This window comes from Acipenser ruthenus, chromosome 35, assembly GCF_902713425.1.
Source record: "Acipenser ruthenus chromosome 35, fAciRut3.2 maternal haplotype, whole genome shotgun sequence".
Taxonomy (NCBI): Eukaryota; Metazoa; Chordata; class Actinopteri; order Acipenseriformes; family Acipenseridae; genus Acipenser; species Acipenser ruthenus.
Window position 1 is genome coordinate 6,551,297 of NC_081223.1, and position 24,965 is coordinate 6,576,261.

The 24,965-nt window shown below is 40.0% G+C and overlaps 2 long non-coding RNA genes and 1 pseudogene across 7 annotated transcripts; 2 read left to right on the forward strand and 1 right to left on the reverse strand.

Moving 5' to 3' along the window:
* Positions 1 to 4,056: 4,056 nt before the first annotated feature.
* On the reverse strand, positions 4,057 to 11,013 carry LOC131705299 (uncharacterized). 5 transcript variants are annotated; one of them, XR_009310293.1, is made up of 3 exons: positions 10,913 to 11,013; positions 6,147 to 6,410; positions 4,057 to 4,096 (listed from the first exon to the last, which is right to left on the reverse strand). It is a non-coding gene; the product is annotated as an uncharacterized LOC131705299 (long non-coding RNA). The 5 variants fall into 5 exon arrangements; XR_009310295.1 differs by lacking the exon at positions 10,913 to 11,013 and adding an exon at positions 7,220 to 7,252; XR_009310292.1 differs by lacking the exon at positions 10,913 to 11,013 and adding an exon at positions 6,959 to 7,198.
* Positions 7,330 to 24,860, forward strand: LOC131705300 (uncharacterized). 2 transcript variants are annotated; one of them, XR_009310297.1, is made up of 3 exons: positions 7,330 to 7,844; positions 8,745 to 8,848; positions 24,794 to 24,860. It is a non-coding gene; the product is annotated as an uncharacterized LOC131705300 (long non-coding RNA). The 2 variants fall into 2 exon arrangements; XR_009310296.1 differs by lacking the exon at positions 24,794 to 24,860 and adding an exon at positions 9,209 to 9,596.
* LOC131705481 (5S ribosomal RNA) lies at positions 8,298 to 8,417 on the forward strand (annotated as a pseudogene).
* Positions 24,861 to 24,965: the final 105 nt, after the last annotated feature.

Sequence of the window (24,965 nt, forward strand, 5' to 3'; positions counted from 1 at the left end):
TATAAATGGTTTCATGCGGATTAGTGCAAATTGTTTAAAGGCTGATATTGTCTAGAATACATTCTAAATTAAAGTCGTAGACCTATATTTCAATGGGGAGGTTGGGGCAAAAGGCATGCAATATATATTTAAGGTTTTCAAATATTAACAAAGAATAAATCCTTCACTTGATTTTTCATTTCAGAAGCTGCTGTTCTGTGTGCATTGGTGAGCCTGCTAGCAGTCACTGAAATGCACCCTTGGCCAGATCCCTGTGTTCCCTCAATGAGAGATCAACAAGCCGATTACTGCTTTGCTATGAACTAAGATCTGGTGGAAGCAGTGATTAACAAATGAGGAGAACTCCACAGTGATGTTAATAGAGGGGAAGCGAGAACCCGCAATTGATACAGGCAGTACCTCCAGAACAAAATACTGATGAACAAAAACGCATAAAACCTGCTGCTTTGCCAAAGATTGGAGATGTCAAATCCCTAAAGAAAGAGGAACACGGAGGCTGGGTAACGACTTCATTCAAAGATTGGAGATGTCAAATCCCTAAAGAAAGACGAACATGGAGGCTGGGTAATGACTTCATTCAAAGATTGGAGATGTCAAATCCCTAAAGAAAGACGAACATGGAGGCTGGGTAATGACTTCATTCAATATCCATTGTTGTTGAAAAATTCCTATTGGGGGTGGGGGGGGGGGGGAATCGGACATTCCCTTTAAGGAGTTGCGAATTCATCCCTTCAATGCAAAACACACTGGAACTTACTGGTTGCAATATACCACACAATAAACTTGGACCACTCTCAATGTGTTTCAGCTTTCATTTCTGAAACAAAAACCCATTATTATTGCCACGACCACGACCAAAATCACTGATACCACATAGTCCACAGACTACTCCAGGATCCGCAAATAGACTTGTGTTTACTCGTTTCGAAAAGACTACTGTTGAAAATGTTCAAATAATCAATGCTGACTGTGCTTATTAATGTTGATAGTTGGAAAAATATGCTAGAAATGTATTGTTTAAACGACATTAGGTCTAACTCGAAAGTTATCCAGGGTGCCGTTTCCCAAAAGTAACTCGACCATCGTAACAGCAACGTGTCAAATCTGATGTGTTTCCCAAACACCGTCGTTAGTCAAGGATCTCATGAATAGCATTGTGGGTTCACGAGTGGTCTGGGGTAATTGCGAGGAGACTTTGTGAGCACACAAGGGCTGCGGAGCACCACTTGAAGTGTGTGTGTTGAGGGCATCAAACATATACATTCTGGTTTAAGTTTAATAATTCTTGCTTTGAACAGTATATCGCGTTGCTTTGTGTTGAATTTATTGCATTTATAACACATAAAAAGGGTAATTTTATTAAGAATAAAAAAGACCAGTATTTAATTGTATCGTTTTGAAGCCAGGTTACCTTCAATTGCAATGTGTAAAATAAAGACGCATTATATGAGGGCAGAAGTACAAAGTTTAGTAATACAAAGTGTACATAAGATCATGATTTAAATGGAAATTGAAATAATATCTGGAAGATGCTGTTATCACAATACATAATGGTTACTCCCCATGACCCTATAAAGGATTAAGTGGTTATGGAAATGGATGGATGGGTGAGGGTTACTTGGATATACTGAACGGAGACATCACCACCAGGGGCCATAAGAAAAAAACAAACTATTATTATCATTGCGCTGTAAGCCTAACCTACCTGCATTCTATATCTGGGATGGATTGAACTTATTATTACCAGTATTAGACCTATTATTATTTCATTACTTATCTTTATTAATAGACAACATTGATCTATATTTATAAACAAAAGTGCTAGTAGTTTATATCTTTAATTTACTTATTTGTATATAGAGCTTGTTTTTACTGTACCGTCAGTTCAGGAGAGTCCAGTTAAGAAGAGAAAGATTGAGTTTGGCACGGTTGTTTTGTATCCCTTTTCACTGTAATAAACCCTCCATGCTTGATTCAAGTGGCCTGTTCGCATTTATATAACCCATGCCTGGTTGTCTAATCTTTTTAAACCCTTACAATATTACAGTATATTAACAATACAAATTTTTATTTCTGCTTGTTCATTTTCCAAAGTTTCCTCGTCTATATAATTGCCAGGTCTCATAATCGACGGTCTCCAATAGGCGCTGGTCTGCTCGTGAGTTTTGTAAATAAATGCCTGGCCGTTTAATAGAAGTTTCATGGTATGTGTTAATGTCCATTTAACTGCTGTTAAATACTTTTGTAAATGTCCGGCTACAGAGATTAGCACTGTCTCTCAGAGCCGGCCTTAGGGCAAGGCAAGCAAGGGGACCGCCTAGGAGGGCCCCACCCCCAAATTGTGTATATGACGTCTTGAAATGAATCCCGATTCAGACTCTTCACAATAATCACCTCCAAAATATATTGATTTCTGCTGACCAATTTACTGTATGCACAGACTGACAAAGTGGATGTATTTCCTCATGTGTGTACTTGTTCTGCCATAACGGCCCTTTTATTGAAGGATGGGTCCTGATCATGACATGCTTTTTTTAATTAGTAAAAAAAATACTTTAAAAAAAAAAAAAAAAAAAAAACTCAAGCAAAAAAGTAAAGCTACAAAAAGGACCCTTCAGTATGGCATTCACACAGCGATATTACAGGCTCAGCTGCAATTTGGCAGCATACCTCCATTTACATAGAAGGCAGATCATGCAGTGTTAAAACATGCTGCCGGTGTGTCACACTTCAAAAGAATATACTGTATGTTGTACACATTAAATAGGGATTCGTTTTTTAAAAAACAAAAACATTCTGTTCTTCAAATCTGCAAGAGCACAAAACAAAGTCTACCGGTAACTCACATTTCAGTATGTTGCTTAGACAAGTTAAACTGACAGTTTGTTTCAAACTTTTTGTGCCATGTAATGATACACATAAAACAGTAGGCTACAGTATTCTAATTAAAAAATAAACCATTTTAGCCAGAACTCTCTAACTTATTCTAATAAATTAAACTTTGTTTTATAATATAAAGCAGAAATGCTGTTAACATATGGTATTTTTAACAGTATTTGTGTTTTTATCATTTATATTCTGAGGTGAAATTAAATATTTAAGCTATTTATTACCCAACCTGTGACATAAAATATACAATATAGTAGCCTACGCTGGTCAGACAGTTGGTTTCGAACTTCAGCCCCGTGTCATCAGCTGCAGATGTGGGCAGGACCAGATTTCAGAACACGAAAAAATAAGGGGAGTTTTAGGACTGTACCAGTAACATCTATTACATACATTATAGGGTGTTACATACTGTCCTATATAAAATGTGGTGTCTGTTCACACTGAGAAAAATCTGCTTCACACCGGCACTGTGCCGCCACTGAACCACCTTGAGAGTGTCGCTGCATTTACCAGGATTTCCCATTGACACAAAGTGATTCCGCATCAGTGCCGCCACAGACACAGTGATTTGCTTCAGTGTAGACAAGTATGTGAAATGAACCTGGATGCTAATGTGGAGCCCTGCTATCTGTTCTCAGCCTCTCAGTCACACTGTGGCCATCACTGAGTGTAGAATGACAATGTCACAGCTAGTCAGTCACTCACCTGCTGGACTGCACTCTGAATGTGAGCTCTCGTCGTCCTGTCCACCTCCTTGCGTGCTGTTGGGAGAGCCTTCCTCTCCAGAGCCTTGCTTTCTCGCATAGATTCTCTCCAGCACCACGCTACACTCCCGCAGGTGTACCGGACCCAGCTCAGTGGGGGCTGCTTTCAAGTCTTCGGATTCTTCCTTCCCTGGTTTCAAGAGTACCTCCTCTTTCAGGGGCTCCAGTTTAATATGCACCATTTCCAGCACCTCTTCTTTGATAGGAACTGGTTCTTCTGTCTGGGAGATCTCCAGTTCGTTGCGCTCAGCTTTAATTCCAGACACCACTGGCTTGATGCTGTCACAGGGCGTCTCACAGAGCTCCTGTTTAATGGGGAGGGCAGCCAGTCCAGTGAACTCCAGTCTAATGGGGACCAGTTCAAGTTTAGGGAGCTCCTCTTTAATCGGGACAGATTCCATCGTCACATTGTCCAAGGCATCAAACGTGGTTCTGCTTGGTAACTGTCAGAAAAAAAAAGAAAAAAAGATTAAGGGCTGGTTTCATATCACAGACCCTGATTAGCATTAATGCTGAGGCATGTCTACACTGAAGCAAATCACTGTGTCTGTGACGGCACTGATGTGGAATCACTTTCAGTGTCAATGGGAAATGCTGGTAAAATGCAGAGACTCTTTATTCTGTCACTGACCCGTCTCTCGAGGTGGTTCAGTGGCGGCACAGTACCGGTTCTGAAGCAGATGTTTCTCAGTGTAAACTGCAATGCCACAACAGACACTGCATTTTACATAGAACAGTATGTAACACCCTATTATATTTTTAATGGACGTTAATGGTACACTCCTAAAAAAAACATTTTTTTGTGTTTTGAAATAGGGTTCAACCCGCTACGCTCCCCTGCCTCCCGAGCCCGCTCCTTCTCCACCCTTGCTCCGCAGTGGTGGAACGACCTTCCTACAGATGTCAGGACTGCCCAGTCCATGACCACATTCCGGAGCCTCCTTAAGACTCACCTCTTCAAACAGCACCTGTAGAACTCCTCTGTTGTATCCTGGGACACTATCACCCTTCATTTAAATGTGCTTTATTTTGCTCTTATCTGCCCCCTATTTTACTGCATTTAATCCTGTATTTCAGAATATTGTAATCTGCCAAGTGTTTAACCTGTAGTAGTTTGTACTTAATCATATCCTGATGTATCTATCACTATTATCTTCTGTATTATTGAATTGTGGTTTGTCACACTTGAACAAAAATTATTGTATTTCTTGCTCTTATTGTATTACTTGTATTGTAACACTTGAATGTATTTGTATCTGCTTGCGATTGTAAGTCGCCCTGGATAAGGGCATCTGCTAAGAAATAAATAATAATAATAATAATAATAATAATAATAATAATCTGCAGCAGGGAGCCGAAGTTCAAAACAAACAAACTGCAGTGTACAAAAATGAGGGTCGATAGAATAAAAGAAGTCATTTTTAAATTACTAAATGATGCTTTAATCATGTCAAACTTTGTGTAGATCAACTTATTTAAAAATGGATTGATTTGATCGATTGCTCAAAGTAGGTGTTAATCCCCAGGGATCCTAGAAATCTGTTTATAACAGAATACTGTGGAAAAATGCGGAATTTGCATTTTGGCAGAGAATTTGTATTTTTTACATTTTGTGAAGAATGCAAAGAACATCTATGAACCCCACCAACTGAATGAGTTGTAAATGTTTTAATGTAAGCACCAGTAACACTTCTGCAATGTGCACATCATCACCCTGTTGTGTTTGATCAACCGCTACACCTACACTCTACAAGAAGCCTGGGAAAGTACTGGACGTACTTCATTCATCCCGTGGGGATAAAATAAAATAAGGGTTTTGGAGGTTGCCTGTGCTTTGAAGTTTCGGTTAGGATTGTTAGGATTATGGTGAATTATAAAAAAAAAAAATCATGTGATGAACGAATAGCAACTGCCCACCAGCGTCGAGTATGTGGGGGCCGTGAGACCTCAGCCCTCCTCGGGCAAAGTCAGCATTTTAAAAGGGGGCTCAACCCCCCCCCTGTGTTTTGAGACATGTCAGGGCATCCCTGCTGATCACAAATGAAAAGAAAAATGGTTTCACATTACTAGCGTGAAATACATTGAAAGCACTTAGAACAAAATACCTATACAGTTTGTATACACAGCAATGCAGTCGAATACGTTTGCCTAGAGATTTATTGGTATAGTACTTCTGACAGATATATCTTATAGTCAGTCTGACATACATAACCAACCCATAAATAATTCTTTAAAAAAAATCTTATAACTGCTGTGACTACATTTTCACCATTCTGGTGTTGTGTTCACGTTCATGGGTTCTTTGTTAAAGATCACTTAACTCTGTTATTTTACGGTCAAAACTACAGATATATATCTATAGATAGATCTAGAGCTACAATCAGCAGAGTTCAAGTGAGATTTCGGTCCATCATCTTGGGTGATGATAAGAACACGAGAGAGTACACATAGTTCTATATGTCTCTGGAGGGGTTCCAGTTTAGTAATACACACCATTTCCAGCACCTCTTCATTCACAGGAAGGGGTTCTTCTGTCTGGGAGATCTCCAATTCATTGCGCTCAGCTTTAATCCCAGACACCTCCGACTTGATGCTGTCAGATGGCATCTCACAGAGCTTCTGTTTAATGGGGAGGGAAGACAGTCCAGAGAACTCCAGTCTAATGGGGACCAGTTCAAGTTTAGGGAGCTCCTCTTTAATCGGGACTGATTCCATCTTTAAACTGTCCACAGTATCAAATGGGGTTCTGCTCGGTAGCTGCCAAAAATAAAAAAAAAGAAAGATTATAAGTACTGTCAAAGAGGTTTAAGTGGGGGCTCCTGACAGGCACACCCAGTAAAAGCGCTCGCCCGAGTGCAGTGGATTTGTATTTCACTTTCAGACACCAGAATTTAAGGTGGACTTAAAAATACCAGAATTATTCTGATCTGACTCTTAAGGTGGATTTCACTTTTAAATCGCCACAAAACATGAAGATGTTTAATTTAAATTACTGATTGCGCATGCGTCTATTCAAAAACACTCCTGCAAATTCGGCGAGTTTTCGGTTTAACCCTGAAGCAGAAATCGTGTTAACCATTGACATACACACACACACACACATATATATATATTAAAAAAAACATGGATTACATTGTCAACGTGTAGTTTATACTAACGTTTCAGAAAATGCGCAAACATTTGACTACATGTTGTATTCACACACAAACAGGAAACAGGCTGCTCTCGTACAAGCAGTGTTATAGATTGGGGGGTTTCCACAAACGATTAGATTCACACTGTGTATTACTTCTAAATGAACACACTTTATTGAAAATCACACATCTGGTACCACGAACTCAGCTCTTCCCAGAATCCCGCTCTCCAACATTTTCCTACCAGACCCCATCTCCCTGTAACAAAGGTTCCCACCGAGTAAGCGCTACAATTCATTGAATCACCAGACTGTTACATTTGCTTAGTTGCAGGTTAGTAATATTACGAAAGCACACAATTACTTTAATTGCTTGTTCTTATATCACTGACCAATATAAATCCAGGATTTTATGAAATGGTTAGCAACTCACCCGCTACTAATCTTCAAAACTCAAACCCGCCGCAATACTTACGCTTTAAAATGATGCGTCCGGGAGTGCTTTGCTTCTGATTGGTTACTTGCGAGTCTGAAATGTTTAATGGAACATTTGATTGGCCAGATTATTTGACAAAAAAGAAGGTGGGGAAAGACCCGAAAGAATTCAGGTGTGTCTGACTTGCGGTTAGAACTACCCACTGAAATGCATAGAATTGTATAAAATATTGTATAGAAGAAAAGAGGCTGTATCAAACTACCGATATTTAATATTTTTTTTTAATTTTGCAAGATTCGTACATATACAATATTTTAATACTAGTGTTTCCAAAGATGGTTTATTCAAGTTTTTCATGGCAATGCAGTGTTGGTGATACAGAATGAGACTTGAGTTTAAAATATGTCTGCCTTGAGCAAGTGCAGGTCTGTGTCCCTCCTGACCGAATCATCTGACGAGCATAAACAAATAACCACTAAACCTACTGCTGCCCCTCGTCAGCGGAGTCCAATGACATATCTAGCCCTTTATCATTCATTACACAATACAACTGAGATCGGCTGTTTTAATAACGGTGTGTGGATTTGTGGGGGGTCGTCAGAAGGCAGGGTCAGGACACAAGGTATGATTTAGATTTATTTGAATTTGAGCTCATTTCTGTTTCTTTACGTGTTTATTTTCCCTTCAGTATAAAGTTTGCTTTTCAGGTTGTGTGTGTGTGTGCGTGTGCGTGCGTGTGTGTGTGTCGTTTTATGGCCGTGCACATGCGTTTCTTATGTTTTATTTGTTCTTACCCCGTGGTCAGTTTTGGTGTCGTTTAAATTTGGTATTTAGGCTACCGAAAGAACAATACAGACGAGAATCTTGTATGAAGTTTGTCCGACCACCCGCAATTATCGAAATAAATAAAGTAATATGTAAATATTGGAATGAATAAATAAATACGCATGGGAATAAATACATTTATGTCGATATTTATGTATTCAGTCATTCATTTTAAGCAATGCTTTTTTCCTCGTGTAGCACTATTCCGGTATTAGTTACTATGAAACATACTAAACCACCACAGCTTTTCGCTTACGGCCATACCACCTTGAGAACGCCCGATCTCGTCTGATCTCGAAAGCTAAGCAAGGTCGGGCTTGGTTAGTACTTGGATGGGAGACCGCCTGGGAATACCATTTCCCCACATATATCGAATAATTTTCTCACACTTGCGCCAACTAGAAAAAAATTATACATTTTATTTTAACATTTAACATGAAACTTTTAACATAAGTAAATGCTATGAACTCAATCCATCCTGCCCTTTTCCCATGTGTGTTCGAGTTTGTTAAAACATAAAAAATTACATTATTTTTCAGTTTAATAAATAGACATTGTTGTGGAATTACGTGATTTCAAAGACATTGAGATTCAATGTATTATCAGTATATCCTGCTAAGAAATAAAAAGTATATCAGCCTATATATGTACAGTAAAATGGTACATGGATATTTAAATATGCTTTTCTATTTTCTAGCTGCCATGAAAACTTATTGGTGTTCCTTAAAAAGAAAAAGCAACAAATCCAACATTTGGAACAGACGGCATCTTGAGGAGAGAAGAAGAAAGTCAATAAGAAATGTAAGTGGTTTTACTATACGGTTGCAATTAAGGACAAATATTTTAACACATTGAAATGGTCTTTGTTTTTGTTAACTTTTTCTTAACTCAAATTTTGAAAGATAAAAGTCAAACCATGAGGTAAAATATTACGAATTAACAAACTGTCTTAAGAATTGTATAATTGTTGATGTAGACCTGACTTGGAACCTTAAAAGTTTTGCTGAATGTATCGGACACTACTTCAAATAGTCCACATTGTATTGGACAGGAATAAGCAATATAAAAATGTCAGACGCATGGAGAGGTGTCATTCAATAGTTGAAATGCTTTGTAAAAGAAAATGTCAAAATGAAATTTGTTTATTGCTAATTTTTCCAGAAACTACAACGTCGTCTCCAAGTCCTGTCAACAGCTGAGAACAGTAGTTAGGCCCAGGCGATGGGCATCACCAGCATTTAAAGAGGTGAAGAAACACCTTGACTTACAATCCAGGGCGAGAAGCCCACAGACAAAACCCCCGAAAAATGGGGTCATACTTAATTAGAGAGCATCCTGAACTTGAATCAGCCTGGATTACTCGGGAGAAATGAGCAGTATTCAATCAAATATGTCATGATAACAAAAAACTCCAAGTCCCATAAGCAAGTTGATAAGCCCTCAGCTCCAAGCTAGTGCCACTGGAAGCAAACCCTGTCACTTGTTTCTCTAGATCTAACTCTGGACAATGCAAAATTGAAGAAACATGGCGGTTTGATTACAACATAATTTCTCATTTTTTGTTGACCCTTGCAAGGTCATAGGTCGAAGGAGAAATTAAAAAAAAAATAACAACCATAGTTTCTGCACTCAGCATGTCAGAAAAACCCAGGTGATTTTTTCTAGTAAAATCTGCACTGGTTGAGTTGGTATGGAATGACCCATATATTAACATGGTGTGCACCTCAAATAGATGGAAGATTGGGTGCTTTAGTCTTCTTTTTCTAACTTGGATTATAACTTATAATAATAAAAATGATGTTATCTCAATTTCAGACACATTTTTAAATGAGGAACTCAGAAGTCCCTGAATGAATTCTTATTTTTTATTCAGGATCAGCACATCAGCGTTATTGAAGGCAGTTTATTCTTTATTGTCTTGCCTCCTGTGTCATCCTTGTTACCCACCTGGTCTCCTTCATTCCTTATGTGTGCAGCAGCTCCCTGGCACACATGTCTCAACACTTATGGGCCAGTTCATTATGAACAGGCAGATTTCTAATGCCCCTCCTAGAGAGCAGGAAAGCACTGAGAGGCTAAACATAAAACTACAGGAAGGATAATCTAACTGTACTGTGAGTCACCCAACCCTATCAAGTCCCACCTGTGTTCACAGCTCAGATCTCATAGAACTGTCTGTGACACTTATTGAAACAGAAGTGCAGCGCTTAGAACATATATACAAATAGAACTAATCCACTCTTCTATTGAACTGTGAACTTAGTGTTTGATTGAATCCCTCTCTGGAAACAGGCAGCAGTGCCCTGCCAAGCTGCACACACTGCCATCACTCTGTCACGTTTTCACTTTTCATGTTCTCTTTTTATTGTATTATTCGCTCTGCACACACTCTTAACTCAGGGGAGACGTTGAGGAGGACAGAGATATTTAAAAACTCCTAGTGGTTTATGTTTGAGCACTGGACGAGCGGTATGTCCATAAAACCTTTATTTAATCAAGAAAATCATGCAGACTCATTTATTTGAAGTTGTACGAATCAGAGCAACATCAGTGCCCCTTCGGTTTATTAAAATGCCTTTAATATTGGTTTAGTAGTTTGCGCATACCACTAAAACCCAAAAACATGTAACAATAATTAGCAATCCTAAGTTTATTACAAACTCAGCATTTAATACTTCAATAACATAATACAATTATATGTATTTAGTGCAGCCCTCGGGCCGGCTAAGCACAAAGCCTACAAGCACCCACTGCTATGTTTTAGCACATTCAATATAAGACTCTCAATACTAAAACATGGTTTCAAAACCTCATAGCAATATAACCAATACATGCAAGATACAATATTACCATTAATATGCTTACCTTCTATTATGAGGAAGAGTAGCGTGAACAAAAGAGAAGGACTGTCCTGTGGAGATCTACAAAGGATGGACCACGTGGCTCTGCAAAGCTGAGTCTTGGTTGTGGTGGTTTTAGTGTGATCAGCCCAGGGTTTTTATACAATTTTTGTCCCATTGAAAGCAATGGGAGGCCCCAATTAGTTCCAATCATCAATCTTCATGGACAGTCCTTATCTCTTAGCGAACAGTAATCTCTAAGGAATTCAACCAACTCTTCAGACCCACTTGGAGTCATATGTCAGTAAATCAACACTGGCCCATGATCTCATCCACTCATCCTTGGCCCCCTCCTTTATTTAAAAAGTTTAGGTAAAGCAGAGATCACACAATCCTTGCTATTTTGATTCACTACTTAATATGTGTGCATTATAAAAAGGAGTGGTGTTTAAATATATGCAACACCAATAATTGTGTGTAATATAAAAAGAGTGGTGTTTGAATATATGCAACACCAACAGTTTATATCATAATATAGCAGTTATAGTTATAATGGTTATAATTGATTACATGAACTTGGCTTTCAAAAATATATTCCCTCATGTCATCTCACTCAAATTAGTTTCCTTCTTTCCTTACTGGTGTATGTTTAGCCGGTATTATCGGGAACTTTCATTCTATATCTTTTTAGTGTAGAGTTTTCTTCTCATGGAAAACCTAACTATTTTACTGAGCTGTGAAGTTGTAATGTATTTTTCTCCTATGGGCCCCAATTGCCTGAACTCAATTGACATCCAGATGACCCTGTATGTTTCAGCTATACTCATACTGGCTAAATCCAGTTTGTTAAAGACACCTCTTCCCTTGCCAAGTTTGGTAGTGATGGATGTTTCTATAAATCTCCTTACACCTATGTCTTGCATGCCTCCTCTGCCCTTCGACTAGCTATTTTAGGTGTTAAGACCATCCATTCTAACTCCCTATTTTTGCAGTCCAGCCCCTGATACTATAAGCCTTCTGATAAGAAAATTCCGGCTTCTTCCCACCAAAGAGGCCTTCCAGCAGCTAATACTAATCTCTCCAAGGGCAGGCTGATAGAGAGTTCAAGAAGACAGGTCACATAGAGTTTATTCTTCTAAAACCTATCTCCTGCTTTTATTCTTCATTATTTATTCAATCCTTTTATTTTGTATGTTTACCACAACTTCTTTTTATGCTGCGTCTTTTAACTTCAGAGTCAAACGAGTACCTTACTTCTTATAACGTATGGCTGCTAACCTTATTACTTTCTGCTAGCAGCAACATAGCAGCAATGTTACAATAGGATTTTATTCAATTTTTCTGTTCTCTATTTGTGGTGTATCTTCTGAAATGCTTATTTTTCTTAAGTTAGAGTCTGTTTTTTACTCTAAGTTGTTCTTACTCACCTACTTATTTTAAAACTGAATTACAAGCAGAAACCGACTCAAAGCGAGGTCTTTTAATCCCTTTCTGTTTTTCTCTTTCCCTTTAGAATACTCCTAACTCCTTTTTCCTTTATATTCGGAAAGTATAATTCTTGAATGTAAGCACACAGTAATTCTTTTCATTGAATTAGGACTCAGTTTTCAACTATGCTCATCTTGATAGAAAACAGCTTCAGGTATGCTATCATATTAAGCAAAGTGAATCATATGATCTTATACATAAAAATTGTTCATAGTACACTATTATTTAAACTAAATATAATTACCACTACCTATGATTACATGTTACCACAACAACCTATACCATTTAAAACAAGCATATTAACATACATCTATTAGTACAGCATTATTCTGTATTCAAGATGAAAAGTGTTAACAGAGATTTTAGCACTAAATTCTGGGAATCGTGCCAATTTTAATAAGAGACTGCTCAAGGCCGGCCAGTGTATCAAGTTGTACCAGATTCTGTTATACGGTCTTACAGAGAGAGAGCACTTTACAGTATTCGTTACAGACTAAAGATTATTCAAACATTACAAATGGTTACAACACATATCATCTCATTAATACATTTCATTTTTAAATCATCCAGTCCATGTCCAATGTTTCAGCTCGTTCCCAGCAGGACTCCACTTCTGTCTTGGGTTCAGCTCGGGTCGGCTCTGCAAACACCACAATACCTATTTTGCTCTACATTATTAGTGGGCAGACTTAATACAACTGAATCTGAATCAATCGAGGAGCCGTGAACTCTAGCCACTGAAATTCTCCATGCAAAGGAATCCAATTTCTTACTACACATAATAACTGGTTCGGGGTCACCCGTGACAACTCACACTGACCACAAGAGGGAGCCAGAGCACTACTGCTGCCCCATACTGTAACACAGTAATAAAACAATTGAAATAGGCAGCAGCAGTGAGCTCCCCAGTCAGTCCAGTTCTTCCATTGTTAACACAAGGCTCCTCACACCCAGTCATCTAAACACTCCAGTGTGGTCTGTGTCTGGAGGAAGGAGCTGCTCACCGTGGTGTAGTTTACATGTATGTGTCACGGGTAGGGTGTCCACGGTAACCTGTATGATACCAAGAGATTTTGTCGACTACGTCACCTTGGGTTTGGGAAGGACAAGGACCTTCATGGCCGAGAGGAAATAGAATTTGCCCCACGCGGCTTGGCAATTTTGAGTGAGTATTTAGGGCGCTGGCCTAAATCTTCTATAACGCTGGTTTGTGGACTGACCACGACCTGCGTTCCCTCTGCCTGCCGGTCGGGCTCGGTTACCTGCTGGTGTGCCCTGAGGGCGATGCCTTAGGTCACCCAGTGGAGCTGTGGGGACTGGGACTGTTTGTGTGACAGTCCGAGTCTGGGGAGCTCGCCAGCGGCTCGACCTACCCCAGGCAGAGGCACGGGGAGGGAGCAATGCGGCCACCTGACTGGATGCCTAGCGTTCCTTTTGGGAACTTTGCAAAATCTCCTCCACTGCTGGCCCAAACGTATGACCTGGGGATATGGGCGCGTCAAGCAGCGCGGCCTTATCCGCATCAGGGACCCTGGCTTGAATGCCATAGCTGTCTACGAGCCACCACTAAGCTAGCCAGGCTCCGGCCAAGGGCTTGCCCTTGGAGACCGGAGACTTGCAGCAGTGTGCTGGACAGGAAGCGCAGCTCCATGGCCACAGGCCCGGGGAGTGGGGCTTCACGCAATACACCATCTAAATACGTGGTCAGCACACTAGCTGTATTAGCCAAGCGAGTTGCTTGCGCTTCTGCTGCGTAGGCTCGCTTCAAATGTGTCTCCGTCACCCTGCATTGGGGGTTCGGGCACGCCGGGTCTTTAATAAGACCACCCACCGGCGGGGCCTTAACCAGGGCTGCAATGGTGGAGTCTACCAGGAGGCGAGCGATGCGGCCTACTTCAGCACACTGAGTCCCGAGGCCTGGTGGTCCCAGGAGGAGCGTACCTCCTCCAAAAAATGTGGGAAGGCTGGGAACCTCTAGGGGCGGGGAGCAAGCGCCTGCTTCCGGAAAACGGACCAGCGTGGTTCTGATGCTGGCATCCAGGGGAACTGCAGGAAAGCTGCAGCACGTCCCACGAGTGCCGAAATGGAGCTGGACAGCGGGGTGGTACTGGCTTCTGAGACACTCTCAGAACCAGGCTCTTCCTCGGCAAGGGTCTCACCCACTTGCATCTCCGAGGAGAAAGAAGCCCCGTCGCCCGAGGCCGCTATAGATAGCGTGTCCTCCTGTACCAGCTGAGATGACCCTGCCCACCCCTCCTGCACTCCCATGGGAGAGGGGGGGGTATGGCGATTGGGGCTGCGGGACCTGGACAGGGGAAGAGCTCCAGGACCTGGGTCATCTTGGCCTTGAGATCCATAATGTCCATACAGGGATGAGACATAGGCCTGGCCTTGTGCATTAGCACTGAGGCACTGTTTGCACTGCAACGAACACTGGCAAGTGTTAGCATAGTGTATACAACCACTATTGTTGCAGCAAGGCTATTAACCTTGTGCACCTTGTGCCGAGTACCCTGTTTACACTGGGTACTGCGCAGCACTGTGAGCTATATGCTAGGTTGACCAGTGCCTACGCAATTAGCGCAACGTGCACCACATGTACTGCTTGCACTGTGCGTCCCAGGCACCGTATCTATGTGAACTGCGTACCATGCGTAATCACACTAGAGTGGTAGAGGTATCAGCACGCATGCACACGTGTTCTGTGTGATCCGAGCACTGCACACTCCGAGTACTGAGGGCACTAAGTGCACCGTGTATCGTGCAGCGTTGTTGTGCACTACCACTGAGGCGCTGGGCACCGTGTGTCGCATATTAAGCACCTGTGCCCCGAGATAATAACATCACGGGCTAACCGTGCGCCGCGGTACCGCAGCACCAGGGAGGCCGCTACGCAATGTGCCTACCCTAACCGCGTGGTCAACACACACACCTGGTCAGCGCGTAGCGTGTACCGGGGGGGACGCAGGGCCGAAGCCACGGTGGGCGAGTATAAGCAGACAATAAACACAGTGAAAAATAGTACACTGTTTGTTTACAGCATTGCAAACACCTTGCTGCCTAGAGAGCACACACACCACAAACAATACATTCAAAGTAATACCGATAAATATGACACACAAATAACATTAGTTTAAATTATTATTATTCAACATATACATCATTCAATAATAATAATAATAATAAAATAGGCTTCTAATCAATAAACTGCATTTCTGTTATTACTTTGGAAGAGAATTCAATTGCTGAATATTTGTAGGAGGCACAGAAAAGAACAAGACACAGCAATTATTTGACACATGAAGGGAAGCAGGGATTCAGGATTTAACTGTGGAAAATTAGCAGAGAACAGAACATACAGTGCAATAATGAAGTGCTTTCGAGAAACTCATCAATATAATGAGATCTGATTGGGACAAAGCAATTCCACACTCAGTGCAGTAATGAAGTGAACCTTTATACGCTTTGGATTCCAAACTAATCTCAACAGAAGACTTTGCTCTTGTTATTATTAAGTACGATTTCATCAACTCTACTTTACTTGTGTGTGCAGGCTAGCTTTAACCCTACCAGGACACCTGTCCTTGGCTGTAATAATATGACTATAGTAGCTTATCCACCTGGCTGAAAACCAGAGAATCCAGCGCTGTTATGGATTTTTTTCAGCTTTAGCACAAACCAGAGGTATTTACAGATACTGTAAAAAGATCACAGAATGAGTGCAATAAGGAGCCCAGCTAGAAGAGATTGAAAATCAACAGGATGAATAAACCTTGTTTGTTTGTTTATATTCTTTCATTATTTTTTTTAATTACTAAAAGGAAAGGGGGTGTCTTCTGTAATGGGGCAAGATTATCACTTTATTCTATCTTTCATTTTCTAATATTATTTAAGGTTGTTGTTTTTTTGTTGTTGTTTTGTTTTGTTTTTTGCTGATAGTAATCCTATACACGCATTTACAAGTACAAGGAAAGCTCACCAGAGGGCACCAAAACATTACTTATGTGGAAAAGGCCTCAACATGGCTGTCCAGGGTATTCTGTTGGGAATGGTAATGGACAGAATCCACCTGTCAGGAACTTCAGTATTAAAGCGACCACACTCCAGGATAAATTACCCTGAGAGGGATACCTGCATCATAAATATACAGTAAAATAGACTATACAATAAAAATAAACTCAAGTACAATTTATACTGGGTACTGTACAATACAATTGACTCAGATGTCTACTGTCAACAAAAGACCTGCTGCAATGTACTGCCATTTTGTAAAGGTTTGAACTGTATAACAAAAATAAATCTTTGAATGTCTAACAAACATGAATGAATTAATTTAGAAACAATCAGTTATTTCATAATACTTACACTGTATCTGAAGCCATTTGGACTAGGTTGCACTGACATTCAATTTAAATGTTTAGTTAAAGTTTAAATTGCAGTGTTTTTTTCAACCTTTACCTGTTGATCCATGTTATTACTTACAGTACCAGTATTGTCCTATTCATTTCAGTGGACAATGGCGCTTCATGAATTAAGCAATAATTCACTAGAACTGTGTCGTTAAGGATTACTCAAATACCAGTGGAAGTAAATGTAATCAAATGCTTCTTAAATAACTTTGAATATCTACCAATATATATTTTTTGAGTGAGCAGAAATGATTTTCATTGGTAGTGTAATGGGCAGTACTGTGTGTTGCACTGTCGTTATGGATTCCGTCCCCTGTCGATGAGATGAGATGAGGATAAAAGCTCTATAACCACAATGCAGACCAGCTCTTTGCTTGCTTGCTTGCTGTGGGTCGGGTCGCTGGTTTGGACTCATCCTCTGCCCTGTTAATTACACAGGCATGCTTGTCATACCTCTGATTGACTAAGCAGGTACTGTATTAGAGAGATGTGGTCATTTAGATTTTAAACACAAAAATGCAAGACACACAATGGTTTCCTGCATCTCTGTCAGACACAGGACACCCCTATTTCCCTTAGAGCGCCCCCATCAGCAGAGGGGGTGGAGCAGCAATGCTCTATTGCAGTTCCACTAGCATTTTATTGAGACATTATTACAAGGCTCTACATATCCTGTTCAGGAGCAGGTTATGATTATGGCATATTGTATCCAATCAGAGTGATCTCTGAAGGTATTGTAGCAAACCAGCTATTTTATGAAGGAGACTGGAAACTGGAGGGTAATCTAAATAGACACCCAGGCTTTTTATTACACAACAGCAAAAATAGCTGCTGAGCAGCATGACACAAAGTAGGTACAAATAAAACACTTACTAAAAGAAAATGAGTTGTACAAATCTAAACCTTGCACACTGTAGAAAAACTGGCTGCAAAGGTGGTCCATCTTTTGCAAACCTACACAGTTGAGCTGATTGAATTCAGTTTCATTTGCCTGGTGAAGACAGCCATATCCTTTTACGATTTATATTAAAGGGTAAGCATTAAGCAATTATTATTATTATTTTATCTCACATGCATTGCATGTATTACCATAAGGAACTCACGCTAAGTTTTAGAAATAAGAGAGAGTTTTGTTGAATGTGCTGAAATAGACCATTGGGTACTTTAGGTGACGTGTTCTTGGCCTGCTTGTCGGCCTTGATTAACACATATATACATGTATTAAAGTGTTAACGTTGATATCTGTTAAGACACTGGACTGCCCAGTGTGTCTTTCAGCTGGGGATACGACGTAGCCTGTAGCTACTCTATCCAATATTTAACTGTTAATAAACCGAACGAGTACTAATCATACTCCGATTCGTAAAAATCTTTAAATACATGAGTCTGTCAATTTCTTGAGTTCTATATTAGTCATCTGGATATACTGCGGGTCCAGAGCACAAACTACACCCCACTGGAAGTAATAACATCTCTGTCCTCCTAACGTCTCCCCTGAGATAAGAGTGTATGCTGAGCAAATAGAAAGAGTACGTAAAGAAATCTGAACACGCAGATTTCGTGGCATTTGACAAGGGTTCACGCTGCAGTCCGAGATTCAGCCCCGGGTTCCAGTCTGGAGGGCTAGGTGACGCAGACAGTGGGCTGATTCAGCAGCCTCAACCCTGCTGAATTTACACCACCTCTTCTTCCTTTCATGGGGAACGGGATGAATGTAATGTCTCACAATGCTGCTGGTGCTGATTTTCTGTATGAGGACTTTCTGGAATTCACTTGTGAAATTCAGCATGAGAATAAGCTGGTCACTGCAGGGTTTAACATGGATGCTGGGCAGTTCCTGGCAGGATGCAGGGCACGTGGCCTCACCTGCAAATTGGTCACATAGCCTTTTATGAGAGCTCTGTCCAAAAATTAACATGTTTTGGAAATAAATGCCAGGTATAGGAAGCTTGTTAATAAGATTAGGGAGTGGCAGACAGCTGGCATGTTAGGAGTGAGGTACAGAGATACAGAGGTGAATGCCAGACCTGTTCTTGAGAAACTCAGAGCAGTCTAGTTCAGAGTTTGATGAGCTGACTGGGCAGGCTGTATAATGCTGTAACAGAGCATTTAAAGGGGTCCCAGATAATCACCCAAATTACTGTCCTATATTTACAACTGAGGAAATATTTTGAACAGAAAAGTTACCTGACAGCGTAAAACACCAACATCTTTAAGTGTATATTTAATATGGGCACAGATGGCAGTAACTGGATGAATGGAAACTTGTTAAACTCAATGAAAAACAAGCGGGCACAACAGCAATTGACTTCAAAGCTTCTTTACATTTGGACATATATGGGAATCAGTAACCATTAAATAGAAGTATGACGACAATTCTCACAATGATTACTCTCATCAGCAACTGATACGACAGGGAAGGCAATCACATGCAACAAAGTTAGTGCAACAGAAATACACAGTAACCATAAGCTAGTCAGTAGGCTAGTTGTGTGTTAGTTGCACTAATAACATGCAGGTGATCCAATCAGTCAAAACAACAACGACAACATCAAAAAAACAATATCCTTTATATCCAAGCATGGGGAAAAAACCTTCATAAGTGCACTGTGTGGAACAAACAAAAAAAAATACAAGAAAAAAGAAGAAAGTTTCCGTTATTCCCAGAAAATCTCCTCTGACTCATTTCTGAGGGGCCTGGAGGATCGATTGCACAACACTTTTGACCACATCCGGGTACCACACTGCAGCGCAGTACTCCCCAGCATGTGTGCAACGTGCAGACCCTGCAAGAGGACAGTTCTGGATATCCGGGTACCACACTGCAGCGCAGTACTCCCCAGCATGTGTGCAACGTGCAGACCCTGCAAGAGGACAGTTCTGGATATCCACTTTGGGACAAATAGCCTGGCTCAGGGACAATCCCCTTAAGACATCCTATGCGGGAGTTAATCGTGGCAGTTAGGAGAGCTTCTCCCCACAAACGTTTTATTGCTGTAAGTTCAAGTTTGCCTGCACCCAGTGATTATGCATCAACGTCTAGAGTTGTGAAAGAAGCCAACCGGATTTCTTCACCACTCCCTGTTGACATGGTGAATGTACTGTTCCTCAGAAGCAATCACTTTGTTGGGAGAATTGGTGTTTGAATACTCAATTAAAGATAATGAATTAATACATGTGTGTAATGGGTTAACTGAGTTACAAACTTCTTCCAAATGAGTTCAAGATCACAGAGAGAATAACTGAATGATAAAACACGCAACACCACTATATCTTTTATCAATTTTATCAAAAGCTAGTAATTAAACATACGGTACAGAAATAGAAAAGCAGGTTAATTATCAAAACAGCATCAATCAGTACAGCAGTCTCTATAATCAACAACTGTCACGTGATAGCTCAGCTTCAGTGTAAGTATCAATTACATATAAAAGCAAAGCTTCATAAACTATCCTATAAATTGTAATAATAATAAAAAAATAACAACTGAGTCAATAACTAATATAATTAAATGGCAGTATAACTGAATGAGTAAATATGTGGGTATAAGTTCAGTAAATTCGAATTAATCGGATATTACCAAATAGTAATTCATTCTTTATCAATCTGATGTTAAAATGTTCTTTAATTAGAACCACGGAACAAAATACTTAACACCCCAAATCTATCATGCATTCAACAGCTCTAGATATAATTCTCTTTCAGTTTAGTTATTAAATTATAATCCTCAGATAGCAAAATAGACATTTTGTTCTAAAGCACTCCTAGCTGCACCGCTCGACAGAACACAAATTTGAACTTTACTGCAAACATACATTTATAACGTTTTCCAAATATGATTTCTGCAATTTTCTATTCTTTGGTTTAACTGGGAATACTCCATTTCTGTTGTGGAGTGGATGCAACAGCAGAGTGTGGTTGAGGTTCTTTCTTCAGTCTTTGTCCCCATGTGTAGATTCTTGCTGTACAATTGATTGTTCTGGTGGGCCAACCCAGTCAATTGCTGTAGAGTTATCATGTTCCTGGTCAGACAACCCAGTCAATTGCTGTAGAGTTATCATGTTCCTGGTCAGACAACCCAGTCAATTGCTGTAGAGTTATCATGTTCCTGGTCAGACAACCCAGTCAATTGCTGTAGAGTTATCATCTTCCTGGTCAGACAACCCAGTCAATTGCTGTAGAGTTATCATTTTCCTGGTCAGACAACCCAGTCAATTGCTGTAGAGTTATCATTTTCCTGGTCAGACAACCCAGTCAATTGCTGTAGAGTTATCATTTTCCTGGTCAGATAACCCAGTCAATTGCTGTAGAGTTATCATTTTCCTGGTCAGACAACCCAGTCGATTGCTGTAGAGTTATCATTTTCCTGGTCAGATAACCCAGTCAATTGCTGTAGAGTTATCATTTTCCTGGTCAGACAACCCAGTCAATTGCTGTAGAGTTATCATGTTCCTGGTCAGACAACCCAGTCAATTGCTGTAGAGTTATCATGTTCCTGGTCAGACAACCCAGTCAATTGCTGTAGAGTTATCATGTTCCTGGTCAGACAACCCAGTCAATTGCTGTAGAGTTATCATCTTCCTGGTCAGACAACCCAGTCAATTGCTGTAGAGTTATCATGTTCCTGGTCAGACAACCCAGTCAATTGCTGTAGAGTTATCATTTTCCTGGTCAGACAACCCAGTCAATTGCTGTAGAGTTATCATTTTCCTGGTCAGATAACCCAGTCAATTGCTGTAGAGTTATCATTTTCCTGGTCAGACAACCCAGTCAATTGCTGTAGAGTTATCATTTTCCTGGTCAGATAACCCAGTCAATTGCTGTAGAGTTATCATTTTCCTGGTCAGACAACCCAGTCAATTGCTGTAGAGTTATCATTTTCCTGGTCAGACAACCCAGTCAATTGCTGTAGAGTTATCATTTTCCTGGTCAGACAACCCAGTCAATTGCTGTAAAGTTATCATTTTCCTGGTCAGATAACCCAGTCAATTGCTGTAGAGTTATCATTTTCCTGGTCAGACAACCCAGTCAATTGCTGTAGAGTTATCATTTTCCTGGTCAGATAACCCAGTCAATTGCTGTAGAGTTATCATTTTCCTGGTCAGACAACCCAGTCAATTGCTGTAGAGTTATCATTTTCCTGGTCAGACAACCCAGTCAATTGCTGTAGAGTTATCATTTTCCTGGTCAGATAACCCAGTCAATTGCTGTAGAGTTATCATTTTCCTGGTCAGACAACCCAGTCAATTGCTGTAGAGTTATCATTTTCCTGGTCAGACAACCCAGTCAATTGCTGTAGAGTTATCATTTTCCTGGTCAGACAACCCAGTCAATTGCTGTAGAGTTATCATTTTCCTGGTCAGATAACCCAGTCAATTGCTGTAGAGTTATCATTTTCCTGGTCAGACAACCCAGTCAATTGCTGTAGAGTTATCATTTTCCTGGTCAGATAACCCAGTCAATTGCTGTAGAGTTATCATTTTCCTGGTCAGACAACCCAGTCAATTGCTGTAGAGTTATCATTTTCCTGGTCAGACAACCCAGTCAATTGCTGTAGAGTTATCATTTTCCTGGTCAGACAACCCAGTCCTTTAATTTATTTATAAACGTTCTTTTTTCTTCAATAATAATCCAATCGTTGAGGGTTCTCTTCAATTTTTTTTTTTTTTTTTTTTGTTATTGGGTGCTTTGCTGGATGTTGTTAGAGCTGCTGGTTAAAGGTGTTGACGTGAGCTCCCTTTTTCTCTGACTGACTAACTTGACTTGAAACAAAGAACTGCTCTTCTCTGACCTTGAAGAGAGCTACACATACAAAAACACTTTGAGTTTCTGCTCTCAGAATTTGGGCCCTCAGATTGATGTCTTTGTTGTCATGGGAACGGGGCTAGCAGAGTGCTCGGGTAATTGGAAAGATGCTGCCCTGCTTATTTATGACCTTCAGTTCAGATCCACAGCTGCTAGTTCAACTACTCCATGTTTAACCCTTTAATTACTCCTGTGGGCCGACAATTTGTTTCTGAGGAACAAGCAACCTGTCGCAAGGTTCTTCAGACCAGATGGCAAAAACTATATTTCTGATTAGATTTGTAATTTTCTTCACCATTATTTTCAATCTTAAATGTTTTATTTATTTATATATATTTTTAGGGATTATAACTGTTACTGTTTTATATTATTATTATTGTTCATTTATATTTTATTTAAGTTATTTAACTTTTTATACTCCCTTGTCAGATGAAGCTGCCCTTTATTCATAAGTCTTGTAATACAGCTTGCTATGATATAGAAAAAAGTGCTACACCATACAAACTCAGAGAAAAAAAAAACAGTGTTAATAGTATAACATATATTTAGTATATGCTTTTTTCTATATTTTGTAGTTAAATACTTTCAAATGTATACAGCAAGATAATAGAAGCTAGGCTTAAATTGAGTCAAATAACAATTTGTATGAAGTGCTTATTTATTCAGCACTGCCATAGTCAATGTTTCACTCCAACATAAAGATATATTGAAAAACAAACAGAAGCTTGTGATAACTAAACTAAACTAATAATCCATTCTGGCGACAATCACACACTGACTAACCCCAGTCAGTGCAAGGAGGACACCTGTCTAAAGGTTCACTGTCATAATGAGGGTGCTTTTCATTCCTACTGGTTACATGACTGAGCAAGACGCTTCACTTCCAAGCACACTTATGCTCGTTTTTGGACCAATCGAGAACCCGGTTCCCAAGACCTTTGCCTCAATTCCCTCCACTCCTATAGAAGCCCCTGTGTCAACTCCCAGCCCAACCTTCACACCTACAGGGCCTACTGATGCAGAGGCACTTGCCAGCTCGCCCCGGACCATTGCAGAAGCTCCCAAAGCACTGACTTCAGCACGTGCTGCTGCACTGCTGCCCTTGGCTTCTAATTGAATCTCACGGAATACTACCTTGGTAGATTCAGCTTCCATTTCTATAAAACCTCCAATTTTAGGAATCGTCATGGTAAGGTGACTTCCAGGCACATGTTTGTCCAAGTGTAACCCAAATGGACTATATTTCAATGAAGCTGGTTTATTGTGGATCACAATGCCTTCTTTGTGTTGCATATTAACACATTTAATTGAGACACTGCCTTCTTCGTCTGTAAAAAAAAGAGATAGTTATTTATTTTTTATCACATTTTTATTAGGTTTTAATGATAACAAACAAAATACACACAATAATGCATGCAAAATGTGGTACAGTACATAGGGGTTAACATAAGATAAGATAAAACAAATACATGAATACATAAATACATAATAGAATAAAATAAACCTTAGGGAGTGAGGGCTCCCACACTTAAAATAAAAACATGAATTATAAGGACCGCAGATGGCCTACACCAGTGGCACAGAGGATCAGTAGTGATTTTCATCTGAAACCATCAATATGGAGTAGCATCAAATCTATGTGCAAGTTGAAAGTGAATCAGTTGATGTGCTACATTTTTAGAGGATGTAAAAATATGATCCCAAACTCTGTCCCAGTCAGGGCTGATGCCCAAAGCCCTGGAGAGAGGAAAATGAAGAGGGAATTAGCCATGTTTATCTTGTAGTGAGATTGTTTAAAATATGGGATGTATTGAATGTGATCTGTACAGACACAGGTGTGTCCCAAAGGTATGAGATTTGAAAATATCTTCTGACCCATGTGGGGAAAAAATACTGTACAAGATAGAGAAGTCATGTGACTTGGGTTTCCTGAAAACAAGCGCAGCGCTGTGGAAATAAACCAAAATGTATCCAATGTATTGTTTCCTTACATAGTAGATCAAACTACATTATCTGAGGTCTGCTATTGCCAATTTCGACATGTCACTGAGACCATAGTTTCACTCGGAGTGATTCCTGTTTCAACCTGCATCCTCTCCTTTCAATTTTACACATATACTTTTAAAGTAAACAAAGCTTTCATGCACATCCATATATTTCTATTGGTTTATAAAAATGTGGTTTGTTATTTTTTTTTTTTTTAGAAAACTAACCCAGTGGACTCAGTAAAGCCAAGAGGGCAGAAATGACGTCTAATGTTGAAACCGAGGATGAGACCATCAGTGGAAAGTCAGGAAACCCTCATGCTTTGAAAGTGACAGGGAAAGACCAGACCTTGACCACGGTAAAAAATAAAAGTGCTGCATAGTTTGTGAA